Source organism: Cebus imitator, unplaced genomic scaffold (genome assembly GCF_001604975.1).
Source record: "Cebus imitator isolate Cc_AM_T3 unplaced genomic scaffold, Cebus_imitator-1.0 Scaffold231, whole genome shotgun sequence".
In the NCBI taxonomy this organism is placed as follows: domain Eukaryota; kingdom Metazoa; phylum Chordata; class Mammalia; order Primates; family Cebidae; genus Cebus; species Cebus imitator.
In genome coordinates this window covers 4955352-4979974 of record NW_016107546.1, presented here as the reverse complement: position 1 = coordinate 4979974, position 24623 = coordinate 4955352, and the positions used below count along the sequence as shown (strand labels likewise).

At 39.0% G+C, this 24623-nt stretch overlaps 1 protein-coding gene across 1 annotated transcript in view; it reads right to left on the bottom strand.

Annotated features, from left to right (window-relative positions):
• The window catches only part of GMDS (GDP-mannose 4,6-dehydratase), a 648894-nt gene that overhangs the window by 171121 nt on the left and 453150 nt on the right, over positions 1 to 24623 (bottom strand). The gene's annotated exons all lie outside the window — the stretch shown is intronic.

The window sequence follows — 24623 nt, the reverse complement described above, 5'->3', positions numbered from 1 at the left end:
GGGGTTTCACCATGTTGACCAGGATGGTCTCGATCTCTTGACCTCGTGATCCACCCGCCTCGGCCTCCCAAAGTGCTGGGATTACAGGCTTGAGCCACCGCGCCCGGCCCGAGTCTGCTTTTATGTCAGTGAACATCATCAATTCCAGGACACCTGGATGTTTTTGAGCCACCGCAGGTGGAGACCGGAATGCCTTGTGTACAGAGGTGATAGATATAGCTTATTGTGAAGGCAGCTAATCTTCCTACTTTAAAACGCCAAAGGAAGTCAAAAGCCATGTGGGAGGTAATTACTATCCTTTTTCTTCATTCTCTGCAATTTTATGGTCACCTGGAATTCTGGGTTTCTCATTTTGCTTAGTATTCCTGGAGAAACATAAATTCCCTGCCAGTGTATCTCACATCTCAGTGTTTTTCCCAAATGTCTAAGACTTAAGAGAACAGAAAGTTTGACCAACTGAGAGCCAAAAGCGAAGGAATGTTTTGTACTCTGCTTAAAATATAATGCGCTTAGGTCTAGTAGGACAAAGAGTCCCCAGTAATGGTAGAAGTGAAATGATGGAAAGGGCTTTACACAGTTATGTGGGAACAACTTCATTTTAAGAGGACAGGAGATGGAGAGAGATACTTTTAAATGAGATTCAGAGAGATACTTCTAAACGAAGACCGGCACAGTGAATGATTATCCCAGGAGGATATGAAAATAGAAACAACAAAATATAATGTTTAGATCTATAAGAAAGTTTATCCTAACCTTTTGACATGAATTTATCAGCCACTTTTCCAATGCCCTATCAATATCTAGGGGGTTCTTTATCCTTTTATGATAAACCCATGAAGATTTCCAGTTAAATAATTGCATTACAAATCCCATTTACTTATATTTATGTCTACTCTACTCAAAAGATTTGTCAAACTAAGATTTTCTCTAAACTAAGTTCACTGATTGGAAAAAAAAAAAAAAACTTGGAAAACTACAGCACCATATATAAACCGCTGACGTGGTACATTTAAATAAACAAAGACACATGTATATCAGCAAAAATCACAGGGAAAGGAAACTGTGGCATTATACAGAAAGCTGGGTGTTTGGTTGGTGGTTGAAACCATGGAATGTTTTATGTCTAGGGATAGAATTAGAGGTCAAATCTGGTACCAAGAAGCTGCAGGAAATGTACTAGCCTTGGAGATTTTGGCCTCAGTTTGATTTCATAACACAGTAGGGTTAATACTATGGGGTTGAAGGAATGATTAAATGTCATTTTCAAAACTTCCTATCAACTCTGAATATTAACCATGGTGCCCAAATCATTTTATAGATTGAGTGAAAGCTATATATATTTCCCGACAAGACCTTTCTATGTGTACTATTCAGGACATGTCATTCTTAGCCCAAATATATAAAAATCATATGGAACCTCTGAAGAGGAGACAGATGGTCCATTCTAGATTAAATGTATTTAGACAATAATATCCTGAATAATCTAAAACGAGGCTTGGACCAGGTGCAGGGGCTCACCCCTGTAATCCCAGCGCTTTGGGAGACTGAGGTGGGCGATCATTTGAACCCAGGAGTTTGAGATCAGCCTGGGAACCACGGCAAAATCCCGTCTCTACAAAACAAAAGTGAAAACAAATAAAACCAAAGAAACCCAAAAACTCACAAAAATTAGCTAGGCGGGGTAGCACACATCTGTAGTCCCAGCAGCTCTGGAGGCTGAGGTGGGAGGACCATTTGAGCCCAGGAGGCAGAGGTTACAGTTAGCTGACATAACACCACTACACTCTTGCCTACGTGACAAAGTGAGACTCTGTTTCAAAAATAATCATCATCATCATTATCAAAAATGAATGTATTTTCACACATAGATTTCTACATGCTACTAAGGACTCTGAGGTACAGATTTTTTGTTTTTTAAGGAATCTCCAGTAATACCTAAAACCCACAAGCCATCAAAATTACACAAATGTATCCAACACTAGTCAAATGGCTAAAAGGACTGTTTGGAGTCTAACTACTGATTTTCCTGTTGAATATTCATCCCTTTTCCCATATATCTGCATGTATATGTACAGATATATTACACAAATATGTCTATATCTTTCTTCCATCATTTATTAGGAAGAGTATCTATGCATACCTCATAAACTATATTTCCTTACTAGGGAAAAATTAAAAGGTGAATGAAACATTATAGATTTAAAAATGATAAACAATGAGAAATGGGCAAATCCGTAGGAAATAGGCTTCGAATTCAAATAAAATTTAAAAACCAATTAGGTCAAAACATGAAGTTCACATGAAATGCTTCAATGGTATAATGAGCTTTGCAATTTAAAGAACATGTAAGTAAATGTTCTTATTCTGAAAGCAGTTCATGCACATTAACAATCATCCACATTTCAGTGTGCTCAATTTAAACATCTCTTTAATTTTAAAATATGCAAGAAACATTTGCAACAGGACCCTAAATAAGCACTCAGATGAATGCTAATAATTTATCTGAAATACATAATCTACATTCACAGTGACCCAATAAACAGTGAAGTCAGAGATCGGGTGAAGGCAGGGCCTGGCCAGTTCTCTTCTCTCTACAAACTCCACCAAATTAGCAGGATGTCTATATGAGAAGAGAAAGTGTTAACCAGAGGTGTGGCTTTGGAGGGCTGTGTATGCTTCTCTATTAAATAATCCCACAGGACCTGGAGGGCTCTGCAGCTGTGCACTGCCGACAGGGCTCTGGGGAAGAGATCCTGGAATGCTGGCTCTGGAGGTCCACCCAGCCTCACAGTTACTCATTGTAGGTGTGCGCTTACCACGATCTGGGATCCGTAGTCATTGTATCTTAGGTAGGAAGACGTGCAGGAATAAAATGTATGTAGGAGAAATGTATGGAACTTGTCATTTTTTAGAAAGACAGATCTTCAAAAAATAGGATAAAAAAATGAAGCTGGTCCAGGTTACAAACTATTCTTTGTATTTTTAATCCCTTATGGTGCTTTTAAAAAATACAAATTCTCAGGCCTCACTCCTGCAGACTGCAATCAGGTATACTAGAGAGGGGCCCAGGAAACTCTAATTTTTATAAAGTGCTTATAATCATCAAGTCATGTTTGGGAGCTCAGATTTGATGCTGTTTTGGAAAATTTCCTTGGGATAATATGACTTCAAATCACAACCCTCAAAGTTTATTTCAATTCTGAAACATTGAACTTCTACATACACTTTCTTGGTTAGCAACATAATAATTCACTGACTTACCCTCTCATTTCAGTTAAAAATAACAATCATAAAATATTAATTCACTGTGTTTTCCATTCAAATGCTCACTTTGTTTTAGTGGCAGAAAGCTTGAGGAAGCAGAGAACAAGGTTCTTCCTTCCTCGGCACTTCGGAAAGATCTAGCTCCTTCAAACTGTAGTGACATTTGACATGCTCATCAGATTCTTTACCCTTTCCCTTACAGTAAATCAGAAAAAAGTTATCTTGCTTCAAAGAGGAATGTTTATTCAAATGTTCAAAAATGTAGAAAGAATGGTGTTACTATATGCGCAACAAATTATCATTAGATCAGGACTGCTGTGTGCTAAAGCACGGATTCCTATCCCCCCAGGCCAGAGACCAGTACAAGTCTGTGGCCGGTTAGGAGCTGGGCTGCACAGCAGGTGAGCAGCCTGAAAGCAGGCATTACACCTGAGCTCTGCCTCCTGACATCGGCCAGGGCATTAGATTCTCATAAGAGTGTGAACCCTACTGTGAAAGGCACGTGCCAGGGATCTAGGGTGCACACTCCTTATGAGAATCTAATGCCTGATGATCTGAGGTGGAACAGTTTCATCATGGAAGAGTCCCCACACCCCACCCCTGTCAGTGGAAAATTTGCCATTTAAATGTTATAGCTAGCTTGCTAAAAGCGCAGGTCTATCTGGTAAACTCCACAAGGGTTAAAAAGGTAAAAAGAACTCTCTCACTTCCTTCTTGAGCTTAAGTCATAAATATTTTAATAGACTTGTCTCCATCTACGCTGACTTTCTATGAAACTGAAAGCTCCTCTAGAGTAAGTGTTTTGTGATGTTTTGATTTGCACAATGCAAAACCCAGTGGCAAGTACATGTCAATACTGTCATAATCATCAGAGTTACTAACATTTTAAAATATTCACAGTATGAAGCATTTTACACATTAATGTGTTTAATTCCCCACTGGAAACCCAGTGGGTAAGTACAAATATTACCTTCATTTTACATATGGAGAAACAGAGGCACAAAGAACTTAATAAACTTGGCCAGCGTTTCACAGCTAGGAGGTGGCAGAGCCAGTATCTGAACTCAGAAAGTTCAGAAATTATGCAACAAGGGACACCATTCACATAAATACAAGGAAAGGTGTGCATTTATGGACCCCAATGGGCACAGCTTGGAGTTTCCTCTATAATTACCAGACCCCATCCTTGGCGTATACCAGGACAGGTTTGCTAACAAGTCAAGGTACCCGCACTTTGATGACGGAGACTTTGATGTTCTACTTCAACTTTGTCTCTGACTCATTTTTTGGTTCTAATGCTAGGAATGTCACATAGCTATTTCCTGGTTTTATATACTAAAAAGTACTCCTGGAAAACATCTTCCTGCAATTCTTGAACAAAGAAATCAAAGAACACAAAGTTTTCACATTTTTCCAGTTTTGGTTTCAATCTTAGTTTGTATCAGCTTCAGAAAAGCACTCATTCCAAAGTTCTAGAAATTTCATTAACTGTGACTGTGTTCTCAAGAACAACCTTGCTTAAATTTTGATTTATAAGTTTACTTCTAATTACAGAGCAGTCATACTCTCTCTCTCTCTCCTGTCTTAAAAGTTTTAAGAATTTAAAAGCTATCATTATAAGATGCAACTCCACACTGTGTTATGATTTTCAAATAAGTCACTGTAGTGGCTACATTTTTTTTAAAAAAGCAGATTTTTAAAGAAATACTAAGAAACTGTTTCTGTACTTAGTTCTTCTTGGATAAGAGCAGAACCTGTAGAACCACTGAGTCTTGTGCAAACCTTTTGTGTGGGCGGCTCTGGAAGAGCATCCAGGCTTTCTCGTAGCTGGAATGCGAGTAAGGCCCATGTGGAGGTAGGAACATGAGGCTCCTTGGAATCTGTAATTCTGCCTACAGCCAGCCACCCACTGAATCTCCAAGAGAAGGCAGAAGGCATCCCTTCTCTTGGTGTATTACGCGTTTGGGAGTCCTCCAAGTGAATGTCCCCTAAATGTCAAACAGAACCAAGCACTATAAAGTTCTGTTTTGCCAGCGCCTCCCTTGCAATCAGATCCCATTTTCTGGTTTTGGCATCACATACTGTTGGAGAATACGAGACAGCTTTGTTGACACCTACACCAGGCATGTGAACTGCAGGCTATGACACATTGGTGGCAACAGAAACCTGCATTTTGCTTGCTTCAAAACAGACTTCTTCCTTATGGGAAGTACTCATATGAATTTAGTAATGCAGGATGCGGAACACAAATAACTTAGAATCCCTCCAATTTACTTCTGTCAAACATAGGGTGTCCTGGGCCTGGTCCATACTTCATGAGCCAGCAAACAGGCATTTTGATCACTATGACTTGTTTCAAATAGTAACTTTCAAACCTTTACTCCTACCTATCCCCATGATATCGTGTAGGTCAAAGATGAGTGAGGGAGGGACTGGAGCCAGGGAGCTGGGCTGGAGGAGGGGTAAGAGTGGAGAACTGGTCTTGATGAGGGTGCAGGCGGGGAGAGTAGGCAGCTAGCCCTGTGCTTCCCACTGGCAAAGAGTCCCTCGTCCCCTCCTTCTTTTCCTTTCAATGTTCAGATAATAAAGAACAGTCTCTATAAAATGTCCAATTTATCATGTATTTAATCCCTAATGATGACAGTGAGTGGCCCTGATATGCTGGAGTAGATGGCACATATCTAAGAAAGCCCAAGCCTTGGCAGCAAGGAGCCTTTTGACTCCTGGCCACCTGCCTTTGGTCTAGTTTTCTTTTCCAAGTTGTGATGCCTCTGATAGGGGTAACTTTTAAATGGGAAAACTGTGATCAAGATATACTTTTATGTATGAAGGTCTTCATAATTATCAAAATAGGTGAAAGAAGATGAGAAATAGGGCTGTGCTTCTACTTCCTGACTTTCTAATCACATTCTAGAATAACAGAAGTCAGGAAAGTCCAGGAAAAGAAGGAAGGCAAATCAGGGAAATCAAGAGAAATTGGCAGAGGGGCTAGGGAGGGAGGCAGAATTAAAACTGGAAAGATACTCCAGAGAAGATGACTCTTGATATATGCATATGCTATCCATTTAATACTATATATTATCACTAACATACATTGTTGATTTCAGGGTTACATCCTACTAAAAAAACTCTGCATACTTTATTCCTAGATACACTAAGTTTGGAACTCCCTTTCTGAACAGACAAGAAAACTCATCCACTACTTCAAATCCCTCCTCACACATTCATATCAGTTGGAGGCTTGTTTAGATTAAAAAACTTTCCAAGGGTTAAGATAGTAAGTCATTCATACCTTAATGTCTTTTTTTGTTTGTTTGAGACAAAGTCTTGCTCTGTTGCAAGGCTGGAATGCAGTGGCGTGATCTTGGCTCACTGCAGCTTCCGCCTCCCGGGTTCAAGCGATTCTCCTGCCTCAGTTTCCCAAGTAGCTGGGACTACAGGTGCGTGCTGCCACACTCAGCTATTTTTTGTATTTTTAGTAGAGACACGGTTTCACCATGTTGGCCAAGATGACCTTGATCTCCTGACCTTGTGATCTGCCTGCCTCAGCCTCTCAAAATGCTGGGATTACAGGCGTGAACCACTGTGCCCGGCCCTTAATGTCTTTTTTTTAAAAAAAATAAAATTCACAACTAGCTGCAATGATCTCAGTGATTGAGAGGTCTGCAGTAAAGGAAGAGAGCAGGAGGCCAGGGGAAGCAGAGAACAGTCAAGTGTTCACCTGTGAGGGGCCAGCCTTCCCTTCCTTCCTCCCACCTTCACTAGTTCTGCTTGATGATGCCCATATGGTGGTTGGCCTCTGAAATTCTTCCTTCTTGACAAGGTCTCCTGAAACAAGATTTAGTTTTTCAAGGTGAATAAGGTCTAGTTTAAGTAACATGATATATGGAAATAAAGAAGCTTCCGATTCGGAGAACTCTGGTTGTGAACCCTAGCAACTCCAAACACAGGTTGTGTTACTATTGGTGAACTCCTCCAACTCTCTAAGTCTCAGTTTACTAACTTGTAAAAAGTAGATAGTAACACTAACCCTTCTCAGGAGGGTTAGACATCCATAAAAGACCAACAGAATGTTCTTATGGCTCCTACTAACATCCTATTTTTTTTTTTTTTTTTTTTTTNAACCCAGGAGGCAGAGGTTGCAGTGAGCCAAGATCGCGCCACTGTACTCTAGCCTTGCGACAGAGCGAGACTCTGCCTAAAAATATAGTAATAATAAATAATAATAAAATAAAAATACTAAATAAATGCAAATGTCTAGTCTTTTGGAGACTAAACTTCTCAATACCCGCCTGGCCAACTAAACCCCTTCTCTACTAAAAATACAAAAATCAGCCAGGCGTGGTAACGTGTGCCTGTTGTCCCAGCTACTTGGGAAGCTGAGGCTGAAGAATCACTTGAAACCAGGAGAGGGAGGTTGCAATGAGCAGAGATCACCCCACTGCACTCCAGTCTGCGCAACAGACACTCCATCTCCAAAAAGGAAAAAAGTCCTGTGAATTTCATTAAGAGATATGATGAGATTGGTATACATAAAATCTTCATCACAAATGTGGGTTTTGTTGATGTCAGTTTCTGTGAGAGGTAGTGGTGTCAACGTAAGCTGTACAAAAAGTATTTTGGTTGAAGTTTAGGTACAAAGTGTCATACTGCAGATAAGGAAATAACTATAAATCCCAAGAAACTGACTTAAGAAATCATAGTAAAACCCAACCACATGGTGGCTCATGCCTGTAATCCTAACACTTTGAGAGGCAGACAGAGCTACTGAGATCAGGAGTTCGAGACCAGCCTGACCAACATGGTGAAACCCTGTCTCCACTAAAAATACAAAAAGTAGCTGGGCATAGTATCACATGCCTGTAATTCCAGCTACCGGCGGGGGTGTGGGGAGAGAAGAAATCATGGTTTAAGAGCCCAAATTTTAGGATGTTGTATTGTTCTGGCTGAGGGTGATTATATGCTTTGGGTTTTACTATTATTTGTTTTTCTTGAGACAGAGTTTTGCTCTCATTTCCCAGGCTGGAGTACAGTGGCGCAATCTCGGCTCACGGCAACTTCCACCTCCTGGTTTCAAGCTACTCTCCTTCCTCAGCCTCCTGAGTAGCTGGGATTACAGGCACCCGCCACCACTAATTTTTTTTTTCTTTTAAGACAAATCGTAAGCTAATTTTTTTTTTTTCCAGAGATAGGTTTTCACCATATTGGCCAGGCTGGTCTTGAACTCCTGACCTCGGGTGTTCTGCCTGCCTCAGCCTCCCAAAGTGCTGGGATTATACATCTATTTCTTTAGGGTACTGCATAGTTATCATCATCTCCTCAGCTCTGGGTGAAGCAGGTAGAGCACAACAAACAGCTTCAAGATGTAGATGTGATTCTGCCATCTGAAAGCACAGAGGTGGGCCTGGGTCTTCAAGAACAGAGTCACACCAAAAGATGTCAAGGTGCTGAGTACACTTCTGGGAAGAACTGCTGGAGGCACGAGCTCTGGCGATTGGTGATTCTCGAAGAGTATGTCCTGCTTCAGGGTAGTGAATATGACAGGTATTTGTAGCAGGCAGCTGCCACTTCATTCCTGCTTTGGAAAAGTGACTCTCGGGGGATCCAATCTGCTTCCAGGTGCTCCCTGGAGCCCAGACTATGAGGACCTGTGGTTAGAACAGCCTTCCCAGAGCTGTAAAATGTCCTTATCCTATGAGACCCACACCGAAATTACCTTTCAGGAACACAGAAATATTCTGTGAGGAAGCTATGCAAGGCAGCCTCTTAAGGAAGGGGGCACAAGCATACATTTCCAGCTGGTTCTTTTTGTTTGTTTGTTTGTTTCAGTTTTCAAAAATGCAAGCTTTGCTCCTTATAAGAATGAGAATGTTGGCTTGTTGGAGAATAATGAGTACATAGATTTTTGTGATTGTTATTCAAGTTGCCAATCCTGGTAGCTATTCAGTAGATAAATAATTAGTAACAGTTTTCTTGGACCATGAATATCAGAGATTCATACCCTTTGAATAGAACCTTAATATAGCAGTAAAGGTTTATAGCTGTATAAAGCTGTCCAGCTGGACTGGAGGCAACCCACAACATTTTCCATGCAAAACCCACTCACATGATGCATTCCCCACCCCATCTCACTCCCATCGGAGAGGCAGGCAGAGCAAATGGAGCAGATGTTTGCACGGGAATTTTCTCAGGGCTTAATTCAAGAAGCTAAAACAGTGAGCACACCTGAGCAAATGAGGCCCAGCTTTGGCGGGCAGCCCTGGGCAGAAGCCCCACGTTTCTCCAAGACTATGTTTTCCACACACACACAGCCATAGAGGGTAGAAAAGAAAGGCATTTTCAAGCTTTAAAGTTGGAATTCTATCCACTTGCTATACCGTTTAACTTTATCAGCTTTCGTGAGGGGAGAATGAAGAACCACAGTAATTTTTAGTTTGTTGAATTTTGTAGTTTGTTTATTTATGCCTCAGAGAAACACTACGTCTAATGCTACCCCCCACCCCCCGTCCAAAGTATAAATGGCACTGGACACAATAATGCTGAAATAGCCACTGACCGTAAAAGCCACTGTCTCAGGCATTGCCAGTAACAAAATTTGGAGCTGGATATTTAAGCCATATTTGCCTAAGTAGAAAAATTGAGATGCAGTACCACCTAAAGTGAAAAAACGTTGAAAGTTTCAGATTATTCCAATGCAAAATAAAATCTGCTTCTTAAAATATTTGAACAGAGGTACGAGTCTTCATTTGATAATTTAAATTTCACGTAAATTAATACTGTCCTAATGAATGCGCAAATTTGCAGATACCAATTAGTCCGGGATCTTGTATACAGTCATTACTCAATAAATATTACTTGAACTGAAGGACAAGACAGCAATCCGTAAGATCAAAAAGAAAAAAAATAGTTTCTACACAGCAAGCATTTTCTATAATAGGCATACCTCAAAGTAATAGGCAGGAAGTATATTTAAAAAAATGTTTTTGCTTTAGGTCTAAAAGATTTTCCTTTCCAACTATAAAACAGCTGAAATCATGTATCCTCAGCCCAACATAATTTCACGCCTAATTTATGGAAATAGAATACCAAAGGCCTCTGAAAGGGAGAGGGCAGGCAGGAGGGAAAGGATAGTGTGACATTAACACAGGGACCTGCTCTGCTGTTGTTTGGCAGGAGGGAGGCCTGGGTGAGTCTGCCCTACAGGGCGGCACAGTGAGATTCCAGCAAAAACATGTGTTATGCAGGGAGGAGGGGGCGCTCCACTGAATGAACTTACTGTTACCTTTTTCCCCCTCTAACATAAGTCTTCTTTTTCCTGATACTGTCTGAATTTGAAACATCTAATTTAATCCGTTGGAGGGCCAGTCTTCCTTTTATTTCCTGTCTGTACTGAAGCAGTCGCCTGTTTCAATTACGACTTTCTCCAGCTCCTACATTTCTTGTGCTCCAGCTGGCTCAAAGTGCACTTCCTTGGAAGGTAAAATGCACTAACTGTGCTGATCGGAGACTGATAGCTGGAGAGCCACAATATTTAATAGCTGCACTGATAAGGAGGTTTAAAAAAATCCATTTTTGAGCCTAAACAAAAGGATATTATGTAGCTGTATGTTCAATTAAGATCTAGTTAAATTCTTTTTTCCCATTATGTGGAACCTCATACAGGCAGCCGACATAACTCATAGTGTTATGGCAAATTTCATCGGCACTGTATGTTTGAGAAATGTTTCCCTCCTGCTTTTCAGTTAGTTACTGCTGATTTGGGACCAGCTTGGTGCAATTATTTCAAAGAACAGAAATGTGGGATTGATACGGCGTTCTTGCAAAACCTTGGCTGGCTAAAAATAAGACTGTTTTGTAGTCAAGAGTCTCTGGACTGTAAACACCAGTCAATGTATTTCTTTTCTGCTTTATGAAAACCACAATTTTTTTTTCTTTTTTCCGTCTCTCCTTACTCATAGTGTAGTTTAATTACAGTTTAATCTCTTTCAGCGAGCAGCCCTTGAGACCTTATTGTTCAACCACAGTATTATCAAGGCTACAGCTACAATTTATGGCAAAAGGTAGAGGTTCCCTTTAGAAAAACCAAAATGCTCCCTCCCCACCCCCCAAGTAAATAAATAAATAAATATAATAGTTACTTTATTACAAACTCACATTACAAATTTTTATTAGGCCCTAGAGATGCCAGGCCAATAATTAAAGAAATACCTGAGAGGTGTTGATCAACACTTACCCTGTTTAACTCTGCTGGGTCAATAAATCTGCAGGAAAACTTTTAAGTTAACAAGATTGTTTGGGCCTCTAGTTGCTGAAAGTATTTGGTTACACTGAGGGGAAATGAGGTGGGAGAGAGTGGAGGAGAGGTTCAGAAGTAAAAAACCGACTCTCCACTTGCTTGAGGTATAGGAAATATACAGTAAAGAGTTTGCTGCAATTGAAGGGGTGAGTAAGGTCAGTAAATTATTTTTGCTGCTTTAAGCTCACAGGTATAATTTAGTGTCTCTGAGTTTTAATATATATTTTGAAAGAAATGCCAAAATCCTGGGAGTTTCAATAAAAGAGAAGGTAAAACTTAGCTGTTCACCAGAAGAAAAGAGATTACAAGCATAAGGTGACTACTCAAATTCAAGATGAAACTTTAACCATTATTTTGTTGTTGTTTTTGTTTTTAATAAGATGCACTGTTTCCTTTTTGTCTTCATTCTTTAAATGTTTTATGGTCAATCTGATTTGTAAATTCATTTGCTCTAAAGAAGCAAGAACAATAAAAGCTCTCCGTGCAGTTTGCCAGGGCTCACTGCTACGTGGAGAGTTCCCCCTGTGCACAGTAACTTGGTTCTAAAGAAGCCGTGGAAGCCATGCACTTCCCTTCAGTCTTAATTCAAGACTGGCCAGTGGGCAGACGCCCATGTGGCATACCGAGGCCCACGCCTACCATCCCTGAGGCTCATCCCTATCACTGGTAACTGTGGCGTCTGCCCCCTCCAGTTCTCCTCTCTGCTTCTCTCTATGACTGCTGGGATTTTAGGTAATACTGTTGGCTTTCTTGCTAATTTTGCCAGTGAATCAGAACTGCAGTGCATGCCAGGCCTCGAGGTGAATTACACCACGCTGATGCGTTCTCCTGTTACCACAGAACACTCAGATCTCTTACGCATCATGAATTGTATATGCTTTCACTTAAAATTATAGAACTTCATTATATATTAACTTTATGGAAAGAAAGAAGCCAGCAAGCAGAAATTCTAAAAACTGATTGATTTTTTTTTTACATGGCAGAAATGTGTTTATTCTACTTTGTGATTTTCTAAAATTCTTTAACATCATATGCTCATTTTCAATGGCAGCTGAACTATATTACCTTTAATATTCTTTAGGCTAAAGTCATTTCTGCCAAACTTTAAGGCGTAGAACACCTGACTGTCAATGAAACATATTTCAAAGTGCTTCCACAGAATTAATGCCTTAGTTCGAGGAAAAACCGTGGTCTGTAAGTATCCTATAGCCAACCTTCTAAAGACGCTAAGTGGCTTTCTATTTCAAAAAGAAATTAAATTAAGATAGGTATCTTACCATCTATAATACAGTGTGAACTTTCCCATCTGCTTTATTTCATTTTAGAAGCTGATGGGTCTTTCAGTAATACAGAACTGATATCTCTGTGTCTACATAGTTAGATTTCCATAAGGTAACTTATTATTTTAGTTATTTGAGATAGTTCAATGCTAAGTTACTGGATTTTAGTAAATACTAATATAAGAAGGAGTCTGACATTCATGCTTTATTTTTCCTGGTAGTTATATACGCATTAAAGTATTACAAGATGCACTGTTTCTTTTCTGAGTGGAAGGGACATATCTTACTAAAAATTTATTTTGATGCATTGACAGGCCCCCACATACATGCCACTGTACAGAGTTATATGGTATTCTGCTGTGCTGCTCTAACATGGTTACCATAAACATTCTAATAGCACATGGCAGCAGTTCTCAAAATATGGTCCAGGTACTTCTGGACGTCCCTAAGACCCTTTTGTTTGGTCTTCAAGGGCAAAACCATTTTTCTGATAATACTAGGATTTGACTCCTTTGGCATCTGCATTCTTTCACCAGTATACAGGAGATACTGAAGCAAGTAAGAGAACTCAAATATCTTCTGTTAATGCAGGCATTTATGAGATTTTAAAAAAATTGTAAAACAATGCCACTTTTTTAAACTAATATTTTTGTCTGGGAAAATACAGTTATTTTCATAAAAATATTAATCATGTTATTTTAAAATGAATTAATACATATCCTTTAAATGTTGCAGTTTTATCTGCTACCGTGGTTGACATATATAACCCACAAAAGCAAAAGTGCTTTTGGAACCTCAATTATTTTTAAGGCCGTCAAGAGGTATCGAGACAAAAACATTTTGAGAAAGTCTGCTATAAGGTATTTATGTGGCTTCCAATTTTATGCTACTTCATTGTGAAACTTCAATTTATATGAAAATGTAGATATATGTAATTGTGGTAGGTATATAAAAATATATGTGGGTTCCAGGCTTGATGGTATGAGACAGTAGTTGCAGCTACTCAGGAGGCCGAGGCAGGAAGACCTTGTGAGCCAAGGAGTTTGTGTCCAGCCTGGGCAACACAGTGAGACTCTGTCTCTAAAAAAGAAAACAAAGGGAAAATAAAGTTTTTAAAAGGTATCTGGGAAATCACCTTTTCTCTCCAACTCCAATTTAGTCCCTCATAAAATGGAGGAAGGAGTTACTCATTCAAAAATTAAGTTTAGGGGCTTGAAAGAGAGTTAGTCTCACTTAAAAAATAGGTCCTAGTATTTGCTTATCATAGGCTATTTTAAAGTACTGAATACTACTAAAGGTTCTTATAAATTGAAAACTCAGTTTTGGATTAGAGAAGCAGATTCCCTTAGGGTTTATGCTGTCAATGTAATTCAAATCGAAGAAAGACTGAATTTCAGGATGAGTGCTCTATCAATTGTCAAAAGAGACCTGGAACACATGGGAACATGCGGGCACACACACATGCGCATGCGTGCACACACACACATACACACACACACACACACACACACACACACAAATCCTTAATGAGACCCGAGTCTGTAGGCTCTTTTGTAATTGAACAAATTGGGGCTTATACACTGTTTCTACTCTGTCAATTTGATTATTTGACACCAAAACCTTCGGTTATTACAGCTATTAATAGTTGACGCTAACATATAATGGATTTGAATTTGTCTAGGTTAGAATTTAGGATTCTTACATATCAAAATGAGAAAGAGGCTCTGTTAGTAATTTCACATACTGATGCCTATGACTGAATCACAGGGTTTTATTTAAGCACTGTTTTATTTAAGTTTTATTTAAGTTATCTTTCAAAAATAGAACCATAAATATCTCTCAACTTGAGGAATCAGCTAATAGTTCTTTCTTCAGGTTGACAGCCACTGCTCAGTCTGTATATGCATGTCATCAGGTTTAGGATAAAGAATTCTCATCATTCAACTACTCCAGCCTTGGGAATTACTGATATATTCTGTCTTCATGCTGTAAATATAATATACATGTTTGTCTTAATTTAGACCAGAAAAATCTCAATATGCGGAGAGGAGTGGAAGCTTTTTATGCTTTGAAAAAGCATTTTCATAATTATAAATTTTTTTGAGACAGGGTCTTGCTCTGTTGGCCAGGTTAGAGTGCAGTGTTGCAATCAGGGCTCACCGCAGCCTCAACTTCCTGGCCTCAAGGGACCCTCCTGTCAGCCCACTGAGAAGCATGACTACAAGTGTGTACCACCATGCCCGGCAAATTTTTAAATTTATTTGTAAAGACGGGGTCTTGCTATGTTGTCCAGGCTGGTCTCGAACTCCTGGGCTCAAGCAATCTGCACGCCTTGGCCTCCCAAAGTGTTGAGATTACACTGCTCTTGACCTAATTGTTTTGGTTACAATATTTAGTTTAAAAATTCAAAGAACATATTAGAGGCAGTGAGATTTATTGATAGGGACCCCATGCTTAAGTTCACAGATTTTTACTCTCATAGAACTTGTCCCTGCTTCAGTGTTAATCAAAGGGTAGACTCATGGACTGTGAACCCCATGAGGGCAGAAACTGTGTCTATTTTTCACCCTGTTTTGACAACAGCTATACCATAAACTCATGAAAATTCATTAGAAAAGTTTTTAAAGTGCATCTGTTATTCCAATCTTTAACTGAATGATGCCACCAAAGGAATTCAGTGGGGCAAAGGAAGGTATTTTCAGTAAGGTTCTAGAGCAACTGGATGTCCATGTAGAAGTAATGACTCTCCATCCCTCCCTCACATCATACATAAAATTAGTTAGAGGTGGATTACAGAGGTAAATATGAAAGCTACAACTATGGAGCTTCTCAAAGAAACACAGAGAATATCTTCATAACCCTAAGAATTAAAGAAAATATTTCTTAAAGGCACAAAAATCACTAACCACAAAAGAAAAATTATAAACTGGATCTGAGGACAACAGATAAAAACTGCTCATCAAAAGAGACCATTAAAGAAGTGAAAAGGAAAGCCACAGGTTCGGCAAAAATATTTACAATGCACATAACTAGCAGAGGATTTAATTTCTAGACTATATAAAGAACTAGAAATTCATAAGGAAAAATCATTTCCCACTGTATTATACAATTTACAGTATGCTTTTCTGCCTCCCTGATTAAACTGATAACTTCTTGCCATGTATTTGATCAACTGTGTGTTCACAGTTCCTAATGTCACATGCTTGAATGAATCAACAAATTGCCATCCTACTGGTTGGTTTGATACTACTTCTCAGGCCAAATGATGATTGTTAGTTCTAAAACTGGGGGCTCTTAGCTTTTCCTTATGATGAGGCTTGGCTAAGTTAAAGGGCAGTCCTGAAGGTCACATAATTATTGGTTTCACTTCCTTCTTACCTTATTTTTATTATTGCCACTTCTACCACACATACTGAAGTCTTACTTGCCCATGTCTTGCTAAACAGAGGCATGAGGCAATGGCTTTGGTGAGGTTAAATAAATGACTTGTAGAATGGATAGCTAGTGAACATCCATAACTTACTTTCAAAAGAAATGGAACTTTCTTATTGATCAGTATTTGCAGGTTGACTTTAGACCCAGCTTCTTGACAGTGTGTCATACTGTTTAGTGCAGAACTGAATTTCTCTAATCCTAGGTGTCAGGTACACACTTACAATAGTTACATCAAAGGAGATATATTTCTAGCTTTAAAATATTAAAAAATTAATGTTGCCTAATGCTGCCATTTAGTAAAAGATTGACTTAACTTGAGAATTTGAAGATTTTCCTTTCCTCCAAATATATTAAAATGTAGTAACTAGAATTCCATGAATTACTAAACTGAAGCCAACATTACAAAATACTAGTGATATAAATGAGTAATTAAAAAAAATCCTAAGATTGCTCACTCAGACTTCTTTGCACCTCTCTCTGTACATAGGTATGTGTGTATCTAAGCACATCCATTATTTACCTACTTTTGTGTCTGTATTTAATGAAATTTAACAAAATTAGTATTTAAGGAAATTTTAGGTCCTTGTCTTTTTCCTTCTCAAAGATGATTTTATATCAATAGTTTCCATGAACACATCTGGTGTTTCTTTATAGCCTGGATTTACTAAATGTCATATCTAATGAAAGAGGGATTTCTGTTTTTTCAACATAAATTCATTTTATTTTCTAGAGGCTCCTCCCTCACTACTCAAAGTTGATGACTTCTTAAACCAAAATGGTTGGTTAGAATCCAATCAAGAATATAAAAGCAACTGAATAAATAAAACCATGAAGTAAGTGTAAAATACTAGTGTCCAGACATCTGAGATGTATGTGGCTACTATGAAACTTCCCCAGCTGTACTGGCCTGGAGCTCACGTGGTTCTCCAGGTTTAACAGAATCCATTACCAGCAAGAGTTTTATTTGCTTAATAAATTACATTCTAAAGCACAATAGCCTAGGCTCATAGCTGTAAAATTGCCAAATATTGTCAATGACCACTCTCTGGTCATAAATAACAAAATAATCTATGACTCATTGGATTTTTCATTCCCAGGGCAATTCTTTCTCGCCATTACTCAAAAATGTAAAAAAGTGCCTCTACGTGGCATTTTATGGAGGTTATAAATTAGTCAAAGGAGATGACATAGGACAGATTTGTAGGCTGAGTAACAGGAACCAGCCAACCAAATGTGTAAATTAAAGAACTAGTGACAAAGAAGAGGGCTAGTGAATGAATTCTGAAATCCTAAGAACAGATCAGGGTTAAGATCCTGAAAAGAGAGTCATGGTTTAAAAGATAGTATAAAAGAAAAGAGAATCTTTTCTCTTTCCAGAGGAATGGAAGGAGAGTGATGCAGCAACCACTCATGGAATATTTACGTTAACTGGAGGGTGATGTATTGAAATAATTGAACTATCACCTGGTGACCTCAAAGGGCAAAACTCAGGTTCACTTTGAAATATATTTTATATTTAGAGTCTTATTTGCATATAACAAAGGTATATGCAAAAACCTTTGTTATATGCAAATAAGACTTTATATGTCAAAGATATATGACACTGGTATCTAACAAGTGTCAGAGATAAACCCTGGAGGGTTATTTTTAATAACCTTCTTAAATGTGATTAACAGTTCCTTCGGTTATGCAGCTCAACTACACTGGGCAGTTGCTATGCGCTAGCCCTTGAGCCAGGGGTGGGGTACTGAAATTAATAAGGCACAGCTCTGTCCTCCCCTGGAGGAGCTCACATTCCAGAGGAGAGGGAGATGGCTGAGTATGTCACCGTGTGCTGTCACAGGGCAGCCCCAGGTGAGGGATGGAACACACCAGAGGGATGGAACTCAGCTGGATTCGTCGCTGGGACAAGTGTGAGGAATAGGCAGAGGGCAGAGGAGCAGTAGTTTTTTTTTTTTTTTTTTTTAGGTGGAGTCGCACTCTTTCACCCAGACTGGAACCTCCATCTCCCAGGTTCAAACGATTCTCCTGCCTCAGCCTCCTGAGTAGCTGGAACTACAGGCATGTGCTACCACGTCCAGCTAAGTTTTGTATTTTTAGTAGAGAAGAGGTTTCACGGTGTTGACCAAGCTGGTCTTGAACTTCTGACCTCAGGTGATCCACCTGCCTTGGCCTCCCAGAGTGCTGGGACTACAGGCGTGAGCCACCACACCTGGCCAAGAGAAGCAGTTTTATGGCAGGTGGAAAAGGGCATGTGAAAGAGGCATGAAGAGCCTGATCTGCCAGGGAATATACAGGGAGGAGCGGAAAGGGGAAGGTTGGCAAGGGTCAAAATCACCAACGGATTCTGCAGCCAAAGGAGGTGAGTGGACATAACCTTGCAGACAAGCAGGCCAATGGTGAGATCAGGTTGGCATTTAGAAAGATTATTCCTTTATCACTGTGGCTAATTTCATTAGAGCACAATTTAATGATCAAGTTAGGCAATTTTAGGTTTTAAACTGAACAATAATGGAAACTAAAAACACATCTTTGTGGCAGTTATGTATCTTTGCAGCACTTTCTGTGGAAACGAAAGGTATCTCACAAGGACACTTAGCCATGAGCTTGTCTTTTCTACTGTTCTTTTTTTTCCCTCTCCCAGTATTGCTGTAAAATGATTTGTGATTGTTTTAAGAAGGTTCTGATAGCGTGAAACAGAATCTTGATGATAGTTGGTCCTGTGTTGAGAGGATATAGACTTTTAAAGTCTTCTTTTGGTTTCCTGATTACTTAACTGACCACCAAGACAACTCTGTGCAAAGTAAACTCTCATTTCCTTCTGAAGTTGAAAGGATAAAAAAAAATTATTTAAAATCTTGGCCGGGCGCAGTGGCTCACGCCTATAATCCCAGCACTTTGGAAGACCGAGGCGGGCGGATCACGAGGTCAGGAGATCCAGAGCATCCTGGCCAACATGGTGAAACGCCATCTCTGCTAAAACACAAAAAGTTAGCCGGGTGTGGTGGTGGTGCGCGCCTGTAATTCTAGCTATTTGGAAGGCTGAGGCAGGGGAATTTGTTGAACCCAGGAGGCAGAGGTTGCAGTGAGCCAAGATCATGCCACTGCACTCCAGCCTGGTGACAGAGAGAAACTCTGTCTCAAAAAAAAAAAAAAAAAAATCTTTACCTTTATCAAAAAGAAATATGTCCTTTTCCATAGAAGCCAGCCAAGAACATACTCTTGCCATCTTGTCTAATATTCAGTAGGATGCTATGAAGTTTGAACTGCCATGAATAGACACTTGGACAAATAAGTCATGTAAGCATTATCAGCTGAGTTTTATTCATGTCCAGTTATAATTCGCTGGTATTTTGCACAGAGTAGGTAATTAAACACACCTTTGATAAATGAAATAAATGAGCACTGCTTTTAACTGGAGTAGATTATTTCATTTTAATGTATCTTTAATACACAAATTTTATTTGTACAATGCTTAAAATATTTAGACTATTCAAACTTTTTTTTTCAACTGAAGCCCTTGGCAATGCTTTCTGGAGACTTACTGGAAAAGGTGTCTTGCTTCCTGTTACAACAAGCATTTGAAACATCCACAGGCACAACTTTTGTGCCTCACTGAAAGATGTAAATACTGCTAATTCTCTACTGTCACTGCATGCGGTAGGCACTCCATGTTTAATGACAGTGACATACTGGTTTTCTATTCCTATTTTGCTATCTGCAATTCTTTGAGTACGTTCGATGGTCCGTTACAGTAGTGACTATGTCCACAGAGTTATCTTTGGATATCTAATCCACTGGAAATTAAGTGCCTAATTTTAAAAAGCTCTGCTTTCAAATTAGAATCAGAAGCTCTGACATTCGTTTAACCAATGTTCATTATATACCTACTCTGTTCCAGGTACACTGCTGGAAATATAAAAATGATACCTTTCTACTGTCCTAGGAATCACAATCAAGTAGGGGAGGAGGTTTATAATTAAGATCTAGTAAATGCTAAAATACAGATCTGTACATAAGGTTATAGAAGTACAGCAGAGAGAGGAATTAGTTTAGAATGGTATAAAAGGTAGGATGGAGCAAAACTCACAGAGGCAAAATTTTAGTGGAGGAGCTTACAGAATGAAGAGGAGTTCACAGGCCAGGGAGAGGCTGTGCAGTCCAGGAAGAGTAAACAGGACCAGCAAAGTACACAAAACTTAGAGCACAGAGCAAGTTAAATGGCACTCTGGTGATTGATATAAAGAGAGCGTGAGAAGGGGGATTTCAGTCCATAAACTAGGACCAGAGGTTACCTACTGGGGCCTCCAGAGTTTCACTAACAGTAAATTTAGAAAAGTAGAGCAAACCAGAGTTTCCCCAGTGTTGGCAGCTGTAGAATCTTCTAGGAAATTCAGGAGGAGGATCTGAGGGGGAAAAAAAGAAGAAAGGGCAGAGAAAAGGAAGGGGAGGGAGAGAGGGAGAGGAAGAAGAGGAAGAGAAAGGGGAGCAAAGGGAGACAGAGAAGAGAAGACACAAAAGGAAGGCAGCAGGTCAGAGGAACCAGAACAGGAGGAGGACAACCAGATTCCAGTTCCCAAGCCCCCACCAACTGAATTAGGATCAGCAAGCCAGGGGCTGAGGAAGCTGCAGTTATTATGCAATCAGGTTTGAGATTTGTTAGTGTCAATTCTCAGTCTCACTGAATGAAAAGGTAGATTTTTTTTCATCTGTTTTTGAAAAGAAAATAAAAGGCTCAGTTTGATGTAGATTTCTTAGACTTCAGTACAAAAAGAATGTACACTGGGAACAGAAATTTATTTCTGTTAGTGTTTTTATTGCTTTATCTTTTTGATTATTCTCTAGGTGCTTCTAAAATAAGTTATTAGGCCAGGCATGGTGGCTGATGCCTGTAATCCCAGAACTTTGGGAGACCAAGGCAGGAGGACTGCTTGAGGCGGTCGAAACTAGCCTGGCTAACATAGCAAAACCCCATCTCTATAAAAAAAAAATTTTTTTTTATTAGCTGCGTCTGGTGGTGTACCAGCATAGTCCCAGCTACTCAGGAGACTGACGGAGGAAGGTGACTTGAGCCTAAGAGCTCAAGGTTACAGTAAGTTGTGAGTGCGCCACTGCACTCAAGCCTGTGTGACACAGCAAGACTCTGTCTCTTAAAAACAAACACAAAAAACCTTAATTTAAAAAACAGAATTAAAGTTAGATATTAAGAATCAGTATATATTTTCAAGAATCTTGGGAAAGAATAAGAAGTATTTTTTTCTAAGCTGATCACTTCAAAGCGTTCGTTAGATGAAGGTTCAGAAGAGAAACTCACAGCTCAATGCCTAAGTGAGGTTATTTTAGAAACTGCTACTCCTGAGCCATTCCTATCTTCATCTGACTTGAGAAAAAGAAATAACTCTTTGGGGTTTCTTTTTTCATCTGAAAACTTTACATGATGTCCCAGGAGACAGAAAGAATCATAAAATCCCTAAAGTAGTGCCTTGAGAGTAATTAGTCCTAGATAGCTAATAATGAATGGTTGAGAAAACAGAGAGAGCTCCAGAGGTTTAAATAAGAGCATCTTTCCAAATATTACAGCATCCCCATGTGACACTTAAGGTCTTCAAGTAAGAGAATAGCAACAATTCACTGACTTTTCCTCTAGTAGTAAAGCCTTTACTGATTTGTGCTCATGTATAATTTTTTTAAATTCCTTTTTAGATTTTTCTTAGTATGAGTCAACTAAATATAGAATTGTCCATCCTACTGTTTTATAATTGAAAACTGAAATATTAGGGGGGAAATATCAGAGAATAGATTCCATGCATTGCTTCACATTAACAGTAATATTCATGTTCATATAAAGACATGTAGAGCCTGAACTATAAAATCTAATTGCTTCATGCGAGTAAACTTTGAAAACTGACATTATGAGAGCTGTGCTGTACTTTCGAAATGAAGCTCAGAGTTCTAAGGCAACCTGGAGGCTATTTGTAATTTTTGTTTCCATTTTCATTTCAGCAGATTCTGACATGTCGATAAGAAAAACTAAGATTGACCACATAATATTAAAGCAAATCAGAATGTCAGTTCTAGCATAAGAGTCTGATTAAATGCAATGTGGCTACAAGAAGGTTTTTAGCTAGCAAAACTGGGAGGCTTTCATTCTCCTTAGCTGTAGGAGTGCTTGTACCAGAGACGGGCACTTTCTCTACTACAGTAAGAAGCATCCCACACTCAAAGGACCACGGCTAGAACAGGTTTTTGTTTTCTTTCTTCCTAAAAGAGGTGTGCATTTTGGGACTAGAAAGACTATTGGAACATTCTGATAAGTTTTACAATGTTTTCAACACTATTTCCTAAGATAAGAGCATTGAGGGGGAAAAAGGCAGCTGCCCGGGAACCCTCGGGACCACCCACACTGTATGTTCTACGTTTGGGGCTGCGCCACATGAAGCAAGAGAACAAGTTAAACATGTGTGGGATAATATGAAGACCTGAGCAGCTTCATGTCTACAGTTTTAAGGAACTCTGAAGTGAAAGATGAACAGATTTTAATTTGAAGGTATTTTATGTTTTTATGAAGAAATATCACATGAATGTAATATATATATTTGACTGATAAAATTATATATTCATATTTAATTATACTAAAGCTTTATATGCCATATGTAAATATATATTCAAAATTCACTTATGTGAAGCAATTCTGTTTTATAATTCAGTCTCTAAACCTTTTTATACAAAACCAATTAAACAACTGGCGTTTATTTCATGATTCTGTAACATTTCATGATATTTCAATTTCCAATTAAAAATGATAGTAGGAACAGTTCTGTATTTAATTGACTTGTACTAAGGAAAGAAAAGTATATTTTAAATCAAATGTGGAAAACAAAATAGGTCCCATTTGTGGACCACAGGCATGCAATAAAACATAATAAATTCTAAGACAAAACATATAATCATGTTATAAAACACCCTCTTTAAGATGAAATAAATTCTGCTTTGGGTTAAGCTTCCACGTACATAGTACATCTTTGTCACATAGAAAGCTGGGACTTCTCTCTGTGCTCAAATACTTCAGATCATTTAAGATGTTTTCACCTAATGCATGCATTGTCTGCAATAAAAAAGCAATTCATTCACTGAAAAAAAATTCAGCAATTCACCTTAGGTTTGAGGCAGGCTTAGAGTCTCAATTAGCCATATATAAGTAAAAATTTTACCCCAAGTTATTATATGCAAATGTATATAATAAGTGATATTTTTAAAAAGTAAGTATTATATAACTTCTTTCCCTATGGAGAAAAACAGTTACAGCAGAAAATTTCAGTGCCTTCATTTTTACTGCTCAGTTCTAAATAAAGGCTACTTGTGGTCCCAACCTTACTGATCACACTGAATACATCCTTAGACCTGGGCAACAGCCCTGTATGGAAATGAAAGTAGACCTTTCACTTGGTGAATAAGGCCATGGAATAATTCATTTCTTGGAAAAATCAAACCAAAAAGACAGTCTAAATTTTTGTTTTTTTCCTTTGTGATGGGCCACATGCTTTTTTCAAACATCGTTTACTAAAAATAATCTATAAAGTTGTTCAAGTACGATTTTAAACATAAACCCACTCCCGTTCATGAGACAAAAGATAAGCCTTCAAATTCCTTTCTTTTTTGCTTTTTTTTTGCGATGAAGTCTTGCTCTGTCACCTAGGCTCAAGTGCAGTGGTGCAATCTTGGCTCACTGCAACCTCTGCCTCCCAGGTTCAAGTGATCCTCCTGCCTCAGCCTCCCAAGTAGCTGGGATTACAAGCCACCACGCCTGGCTTAATTTTATGTTTTTAGTAGAGATGGGGTTTCACCAGGCTGTTCTCGAACTCCTGACCTCGTGATCCGCCCACCTCAGCCTCCCAAAGTGCTGGGATTACAGATGTGAGCCACTGCGCCAGGCTTCCTTTCTTTTTTCAATGAAAAGGAACACAAGAAGAAAAAGGCCAAGACACATTCTACAGATAGCTTGTTGTCATGAGTTCGGCTGTTTTTTGATGGCCCTCTGCCTCTTTTACACCTTATACTGATGTAAATTCTTCTTTTCACTCTTCCAGATTTGTTTCACAAGAAAATATAAGCTGACAGAATGTTGCAAAATAAAGAGGAAAAGAAAGAACTTCGGTTGGGAATAAAAAGTCTTCACCCATGACAATGAATACATTTCCCCACATCTGATACACTATGATTGCTAACAACCCCCGCTCTCTGCAAGAAGTAAATGAGCAAGCATGCTCATTGCCCCAAAAGTGAGGGCAGTATGCCAAGTTGGGGGCTTGCTCTACTGTCTTGATCTGACCCTATAGGTGGTGGGATGG